We start from the raw sequence: 9,072 nt of genomic DNA on the forward strand, positions 1-9,072 counted from the left end.
ACCATTAATTGTGAATATACAGGTAGAACAAGGATAAAGGGTACAGCATTGAGGAATAAGGTTAGTAGGAATTTCTTTGTTTTATGAGTTATAATTGTTTAAAATTCTCTGAGGCCTTGAGGATTACAATTAATTATATTCAAGACTGAACTCAACACAGTTTAGGTATCTGCAAGAATCAATGGATCTGAGAATCAGGTGAGAAAGTGGAGTTGAGGAAAAGGATTAACCATGATGGAATAGTGGAACAGGTTCCAAAAGCTCTATGTTCCAACCTGCCTCCTTTTTCATATTTTATAATTTTTCACTTTTCAATCCGATTTCAAAATCAGGAAGAGAGTTTGTATGAATTGATTCTGATGACTGCTCCTTTGGAGTTCCCTTTATTGAACAAAACCTGAGAAACATTTCACAGTAAATAGTGTGCTAATGGACTTCTCTAGTTCAACTAGATTCTGAAGTATCATAACAAGATACATTTTCCATCAGGATCTATTTATCAAAAAAGCATATGATGGCAGCCAGATAAATTCTGAAGCAATTGAAGATTTGGTTTAGGAAGACATTGGATGCATTGTTTAATTGTCAATAACATTGCCAACCCTTTGGAGAGAGTATACATTGAATCAAAAACCTCACCTACTGCCCAGAGATACACCCACCAGCTGCAAAATACAAGGAATTCTCTGAATTTGTTATAAATTTACCCTTTTTTTTTGCAGCTTATTATATTTTAAACCAACCTGTACTATTAACCTGATTGGAAATGGCATATATCTTTAACTTATGAATTTCTGCACATTATTTGGAATGGCAGAAACATTGGATTCAACGTAGGACAGAGGGATATTGCTTTCCTGCCAATAAAATTGCGAGTGATACTTGTACTTGGCTTGATATCTGCTGGAAGGTTGAATTATCTCACCCCTGTCTTGCGCAGAATGGAATACTCAAATACATTATGGAAGACACAGCAGAGAGAATGAACTCACCACACATATTTTGGAATTCCATAGTTTCCACGGAATTTGTAGAGCTTCCTTGGTATTAGCTAAATTGCCAGGTGGCATGGATTATTGACAGAAAATATGAAGTGATTATATTTTGAAACCCTCCGAGTTCTACTCAATTTCAGATTCCTGGGTCATTACTTTTCTGTTGTACCATTACATGATTTCTTGTGGCTCCTCTTTTGACTGGTGGCTTCAGATGAATAATGGCATTTTTCATTGTTGAAGTGTTTTGTGTAAACCCAGCTGTCACTGCTCCAGTCCAGCTGTGCTGGCTGATTAATCTCTGCAGACACAGAAGAGCTGGCTGGAAGTGAAAAGTTACTCCTCAATTTAGCAAGTTAATGGGTCCTATCTGGATTATGCTATTTAATGGAAGAGGAGTTAAAAAAAAAGCTCATCAGTTCACACTCATAAAACAATGTTTCAATGATTTAAAAATAATTAGTAATAATAGATTACTATTATTGAATATCTAGCTACTATTTCTGGTCTTGCATTCAACTGTGTTTTCTTCATTGGCTGTGAGCCTCAGTTAAACAAGATTCCTTGAGTCACAAACCCACCAGTCAATTTCAAAGAAGTTATCATGCCAACAGAATTTATAACTGTCTCTTTTACTAACTCTTTGTAATGAAGGATCCTAGACCAGGAAAAAATAGTATTTTCTTTCCAAAGATGCTGCCTGAACTGTTTTTGTAGAATTTCTGTTTTAATTTTAGACACTCTGACATCTGTGGATTGTGGACCTCACTTAAAATAAAGTTGTTCACCTCAATGCTGCAGATGGAAAACACATTATCTTACCCATTCTCTGCCTCCGAGAATTCCCTCAGCAACAACTCTACAACCCTCCAACCCTCTAATTTCAGCAAGTAAAATCAATCCCACTCACAAGTCTTCTATCACTGGTGGTCATGCTTCCAGATACCAAGGTCTTAAGCTCTGAAATTTCATGCCTCCAAAAATTTATTTAATCTTTTAAGATAGTTCTTCAAGCCTACTTCTTTCACCAAGCTTTAGTTATCTGGCTTAATATGGTCTTGTGCATGCTGCCATCAGATTTTGCATGATTGTGCTCCCATGAGATGCCTTAGAGTGGTTTATTTTCTCAAAGGTGCTATAGAAATGGAAGTTGTTATTCACAGTATGCAGAGGTTGAATGACTGATTCCTGCATGTACAAAAGTGAATACTTGAACTTGGGCCAAACTGAGTGAATCCTGTGATAGTTCCACTGTGTTAATAAACTGCAATGTGTTTTGAAAGGTGTTCCAGTGTAGAAATGTCAGCCAGGAGATCTTCTGTGGAAAAAAAATGCCAATTGAAATTTTTCAGCAATACACATTCTATGATTTTAGGAAAGATTTTGAATCTTAGACCCAAAAGGAACTGTGAATAATTATTTTTCATTGATCTTAATTGCTGTTCAATAATCACCGGGGAGGCACAGTTGGCAGAATGGTTAGCACAGTGCCTTTTCAGTGCCAGTGATCAGGCCCATGCCACCTGTAAAGAGTTTGTATGTTCTCTCCATGTCTGCATGGGTTTTCCCGGGGGCTCCCATTTCCTCCCACCATTCTAAATGAATTGGGGGTCTATGTTAATAGGGTGTAAATTGGATGGAATGGACTCGTGGGCTAAAATGGCCTGTTACTGTGCTGTATATCTAAATTTTTTAAAATATTAAAAAGCCAATGAAGGTTGGGAGATTCCTGGTAATGCAGTGCTAACCTGGGACATTTGAGAACCATTCATGTGTTCAATCAATTTTGTACCTGTCACACATCACCATGTCAGTTCATGTAAATCTCTGCCCATTACCATTTATTCTTCTTTAAAGAGAATGAAATAGCCATATTTTCAAAATCAGAATAAAAATTTATTGTCATGAACAGGTCATAAAATTCAGTGTTTTGTGGCAGCATTATAGTGCTGTGACAGAATATAGATATGTTTTGGGGAGATAAATTGGGGCAAGGTTTATTAGTGTAGGTCACATACAAACAGATCTTGTATAAAATACTGGAGTTCTGCTAATGCTAGACATGTTGGGACCTCAGAGCCTTTGCAAAAGCTTTGGAGAGTGCCCAAGAGATTTCACTAAAGGATTGGTGTTTACAAAAAGGCAACAGATGAAAGAGCTTGTCAGAGTTGCAGACAGTCTGGAGGGGAATTTGTGTTCTAAGAGGGTCATGTGGTTTTGCAAGCAGAGAGAGTCAAACAGGATTTCTCCGAGTGAGAGAGAGAGACTCAGACATCAGTTCTACAGTTTTACAGTTAGCAGCATCAACTTGGACTGAAACAGGTCAAACTGGCAAGCTGGTGGAAATAAAACATTTGGACGATGGGTTGTGAGTGCTTGGTTCAGCCTGGTCAAAGCCCTTGTGGTTCATGCAAGAGAAGAGGACTGGCTGTCTAACGTTTCACTTGAAATAGAAGAAACAAAAAGGCACTCTGTGGTGACCTGAAAGAAAGAAGTTATCATTTGGAGAATCCTGAGGGGCCAAGTTTCTTCAGCAAGACACTGAAGTGGCTGATGGAAGTAAATCAGTTGTGGGTGTCCAGTGAACAACAAATCTCTCTCTGAAAACCGACAATAACCTTCTTGAGTGGTAACCATTTACCTTTCAAGCACCAAAGCTTGGTGAACTTTATAAATGTTAAGTTCTGTGCACAGGATAAGAATTGCCTGCAACCAATGAACTTGGAGGAATGAGAAATGAGATTGGACTGTGAATCAAAATTATTCTGAACTTACACACACATTACATACAAGTGTGCTTAGAATTAGAAGGGGGTTGTTAGGTTAGTTAAGTCAATAGTGATAAGTTAAAGTGTGATTTTTGTTTTTATGCTTAAAGATAATTAAAAGCAACTTTTGATAAAGTAACTATTTGTCAGGGTGAATATCTGTTGCTGCTGTGTTTTGGGGTCTTCTGGGCCCGTAAGAGTCCAAGCATTCTTATGAACCACTTTTACAACAATACATTTTAAAAAAAAAGTGCACTAAAAGACAAAAACTAGGGTTGTCTTTGATTCATTGATCATTCAGGAATCTGATGGCAGTGGGGAAGAAGATGTCCTTGTGGTGCTGAGTCTTTTGGCTCTTGTACCATTTTCCTGAGTGAAGAGGGCATGGCCTAACTTATGGGGGTTTTCGAGGATAGAGGCTGCTAATTAAGACATTACCTCTTGTAGATGTCCTTGATGGAGTGAAGGCTGGTGCCTGTTAAGATTTTTGTTTTATTGTAATAAAGAAACTTGGGTTCTTTAAAACTACTACACTTTATTAGCTAAAGTACACAAATAGAGGCATCCATCTTGAATCCAACCCACCTATAAACTTGTCTCTGACTCCCTCTAGTGGTCACAATTATCACTACCAATATATCACTACATCCCCTTTCCTTGAGATGTTTAATTTAACAGCATGCCACACTAATATAGTATTCATTTTAATTTAAAGTACAATACAAATGTAAACACAAACATTGGCAGCACAAACTTTTAAAGTGTGCAGTTTTTTTTTCCAGAGATTCGGCCTGTCAGTTGCCTTAATAACGTATGTGGATCTTCTCAACACAGGTGCTTGTGTTGGCTTTGCTGTTTCACTACTTTCTAGCACTGGTAGGGTTTCCTCTGTTGCTCTGCAGGCTGGATCTTCTACATATGTCTGTTCCTGCATTGTTTCTTGCATTTTCAGTAGGGTCTTTCGATTCCTTCTTAGTATTTGACCATCCTCTGTTTTGACAGTGTAGGATCATGGATTTACTTCCTTCAAAACAGTAGCCTTTTTGCCCCATGTGTTGGAATCTCCGAGTTTCTGTGTCATGTTGGGAATTTTCTACAACTGTAGCACAGTGTATTGCTACTGTAGACAATTTAATGAATTCCATGTCTTGCAAGGATCAATTTCATATTGATCACACAAGCATCAGACATACTAGGAATTATTTCAGGATAGTTTGATAGATAATCAATAACCAGCAAGTAATTATTTCCATCCATGAGGAGCAGATCAGTCCCAGCTTTCTGCCATGGTTCTGTTGGTAAGTCAGTTATTATCATGGGTTCCTTTGTCTGCTTTGCATGATGTTTCAAATTGGTCTTACAGCTGGAAACCATCCTGCCAAAGACAGCATTTATCTCTGGTTAATAAACAGCAGTTCTGACCATTGTGATGGAATATTTGGGAATGTTTTTGGGAGATAAATTGGTAAAATTAGAGTAGGTTACATACACACACATTAAAACAGATCTTATTTGAAATAGTGAAGAATTCATATTCAGTGACTTTACAGAAACTATAGAGAATGCTATGCACATTTCACAAGTAGGTGCTAATTGAAATGATGTCATGAAATGAATGGGCTATTGTCTTGGAACAACAACCAGAGCTAGGTTGTCTGTTTTGGACCTTTTTGCAGGTTTTTCTTTTACCTCTCTGCAAAGTGCTCGCTCAGAGGTTATTGAGAAGTTTTTTTTTACCTAAAACAACAGATGGAGCAGAAGACTAACTCCTATTGTTTGCTGGAGAAGGTCATGGGTTTTGCAAGTGAGAGAGAGAAGGATATGCTGGTGGCAGGTTTGAATCTCAGATAGATAGAGAGAGAGACAGAAGGGAATCTTTGACTGTGTGTGTGACAGAAAGCTGTAACAAGCAGGAGAAGCTTGTTGGAACTGAAACAGAAGCTCCGGATGGGTGGATGGCTGGAAGTGCTATCTATCTGATGTTTCTCTTGGAATAAGAGGAACTCTGTGGTACTGAAAGAAAGAGGTTATTATCTGGAGAACCCTGATGGGGCAAGTTTCATCAGCAAGAGATTGAGGTGACTAATGGTGGAACCTCAGTTGTGGAAATCCTGGAACAACACATCTTTCACTGCAAACCTTCAAGAACCTTCCTGAGTGGTAATCATTTACCTTTCAAGCACCAAAGCCTGGTGAACTTTAAACATGTTAAATTCTGTCCACAGTATAAGAATTGCCTGCAACCAGAAAACTTGGAAGAATGAGAAGTGAGGAGGTCAGGAAGAGTAAGAAGAGGTGGATTCCAAGAGCTCCCAGGATTTTTTATTATAAACAAGGTCAAAACCTCAACTGACCAGTCCAAAACGCCAAAAAATGATGTGAGCATTTTTTAATGAAACATGACAACAAAAAGCAAGTCTGCAAGCAAGAGTGTGAAAGAATCACCACTGAAGCGAGAGGGCAATGCCCAGCAGGTACAGAGGGAAACCCCTCTAGAAGACCCTGGAGAGAAGGAAAGGGCTGGGTCCCCCCTCCCACAGCAGGATCGCAAAGTCAGGCGCGCTCGTGGCGGGTGCGAGCCCCAAGGTTAAGTCAGCGTCGGGTGTGGGACAGCATTGGCAACCCCCGTGGGGAATGGACCTGCCCGGCAAAAGAGGAAACTGCAAGAAACCAGCATTGCTGCTGGCACTAAGGGAGAGAGTGAAACTGCAAGTCTCAGTGGGAGTCCCAACAGCAAGCGACTTCAGAGAAAGCTCTGGATCAGAGGAGGCAAGGAGCACCAGCAGCAGTGAAGAGGGGTCCAGCAGTCCAGAGGAGGAAGAGTTCAATGGCCAGGGAAGACCCTGTGAAGCTATGAGCCCCAGGCGAAAAGGACTGTTAAGAAAAAGTAAGCAGGAAAGCTCAGAGCCCTCCCCGCAGGATGTAATTAACAAGCTAGGGCAGATGGAGGGCAGGCTCTTCCTAGCTGTAGACAAAAGTGCCCAGGACATGGGGGAAAAACAAGATAGGGTCTAGAGCACCCTATCTAGGTTAATGGGCAGGGTGACTGAGGCAGAAAGAATAAGTAAAAATGAAGATGATATCCAAGTATGTCTAATAAAATGGAAAAGTTAATAAATGAAAGGGAGAGCATCTGGAAGAAGCTGGATGCCCTCGAGAATTATAGCAGGAGGAACAATATTAAAATAGTGGGGCTAAAGGAGGGGGTGGAAGGTCAGAACCCAGTGCACTTCTTTCAAACCTGGATCCCTGAGGTGTTGGGTAAGGAGATACTGGGTGAAAGAATAGAGGTGGAGCGAGCACACAGGTCCCTCTTCCCAATATCTGGTCCCAGACAAAGGCTGCGCTCTGTTCTGGTGAGGCTGTTGCAGTACCAGGACAGGGAGAAAATATTAGGAGCGCCAGTGATTGAGGCAAAGAGAAAGGGATCCCCTCTAGAGTTACAGGGGAACAAAATCTTTTTCTACCCAGATATTAGCTTGGCACCCCTGAAGGCCAGGAAGGCATTTGAACTGACTAAGAGACTGCTCAAGCAGAAGAAATATGAATGTGTGTTGAGGTACCAGCCACCCTGAAAATATCATTGCCAGAAGGAGCAAAGAAATATTTTACAGATCCAGATAAAGCCCAGGAATATGTCACTGGCTTGTCCACGTTGGGGAGCATGACACGAATGTAAAGGCTGGTCAGGGGACTGCCTGCGGTAGTTTTAATAAGTAACAAATTTGACCTGTAGGGGGATATAGACATGTACCTCTTCTTTGGTGCACCTCTGTCACGGTGGCCAGTGGAGAGCTCGTCATATAACACGATCTTGGGAAGGCGATGGTCCTCCATTCTGGAGACGTGACCCACCCAGCGCAGCTGGATCTTCAGCAGCGTGGACTCGATGCTGTCGACCTCTGCCATCTCGAGTACTTCGACGTTAGGGATGAAAGCGCTCCAATGGATGTTGAGGATGGAGCGGAGACAACGCTGGTGGAAGCGTTCTAGGAGCCGTAGGTGATGCCGGTAGAGGACCCATGATTCGGAGCCGAACAGGAGTGTGGGTATGACAACGGCTCTGTATACGCTTATCTTTGTGAGGTTTTTCAGTTGGTTGTTTTTCCAGACTCTTTTGTGTAGTCTTCCAAAGGCGCTATTTGCCTTGGCGAGTCTGTTGTCTATCTCATTGTCGATCCTTGCATCTGATGAAATGGTGCAGCCGAGATAGGTAAACTGGTTGACCGTTTTGAGTTTTGTGTGCCCGATGGAGATGTGGGGGGGCTGGTAGTCATGGTGGGGAGCTGGCTGATGGAGGACCTCAGTTTTCTTCAGGCTGACTTGCAGGCCAAACATTTTGGCAGTTTCCGCAAAGCAGGACGTCAAGCGCTGAAGAGCTGGCTCTGAATGGGCAACTAAAGCGGCATCATCTGCAAAGAGTAGTTCACGGACAAGTTTCTCTTGTGTCTTGGTGTGAGCGTGCAGGCGCCTCAGATTGAAGAGACTGCCATCCGTGCGGTACCGGATGTAAACAGCGTCTTCATTGTTGGGGTCTTTCATGGCTTGGTTCATAACACGGTGTTTTTTTTAATGGTATCTAAATTGTATAAATACAGATGTTAAGAAAGAGGTAGTGAAGGAGGGAGTACATTGGGAAGAACCTTGGATTGATGACTAAGAGCATAAAAGTTGTCTTTTAATGTTAACAGCATAAACAGTCTGGTGAAATGGAAAAGGGACTTGCCACACATTAAAAAAAAATGGGGGTGGATTTGGCCTTTCTTCAAGAGACACACTTAACTGAGCTAGGTAAGGGGTATGAAAAGGGGAGAGTTTATCGATTAAGGGGTGGGTTAGAGGGGTTTCGCCTCAAACCGTGCATCTTGGCGCCTCACAGTTCGGCGGGCAGCAACCTCCTTTGAAGAAGACCGCAGAGCCCACCTCACTGACAAAAGACAAAGGAGGAAAAACCCAACACCCAACCCCAACCAACAAATTTTCCGCTGCAACCGTGTCTGCCTGTCCCGCATCGGACTTGTCAGCCACAAACGAGCCTGCAGCTGACGTGGACATTTACCCCTCCATAAATTTTTGTCCGCGAAGCCAAGCCAAAGAAGAAAGAAAAGAAATGTATACTTACTAATATATATTGTGTACTAATTGTTTATTAATTGTATGTATCATGGCTTTAAAATTTTAAGTCTTGTTGATGAAAAAAGTATTTATGGGTACATGTAAATATAAATACTCCAAATAACAGCAATAATATATTCCTGTTGAATGCATACAATGTATTTTTTTGGAGAACAGATACAAATGTGCATATT

The sequence above is a fragment of the Narcine bancroftii genome, chromosome 1, assembly GCF_036971445.1.
Source record: "Narcine bancroftii isolate sNarBan1 chromosome 1, sNarBan1.hap1, whole genome shotgun sequence".
Lineage (NCBI taxonomy): Eukaryota > Metazoa > Chordata > Chondrichthyes > Torpediniformes > Narcinidae > Narcine > Narcine bancroftii.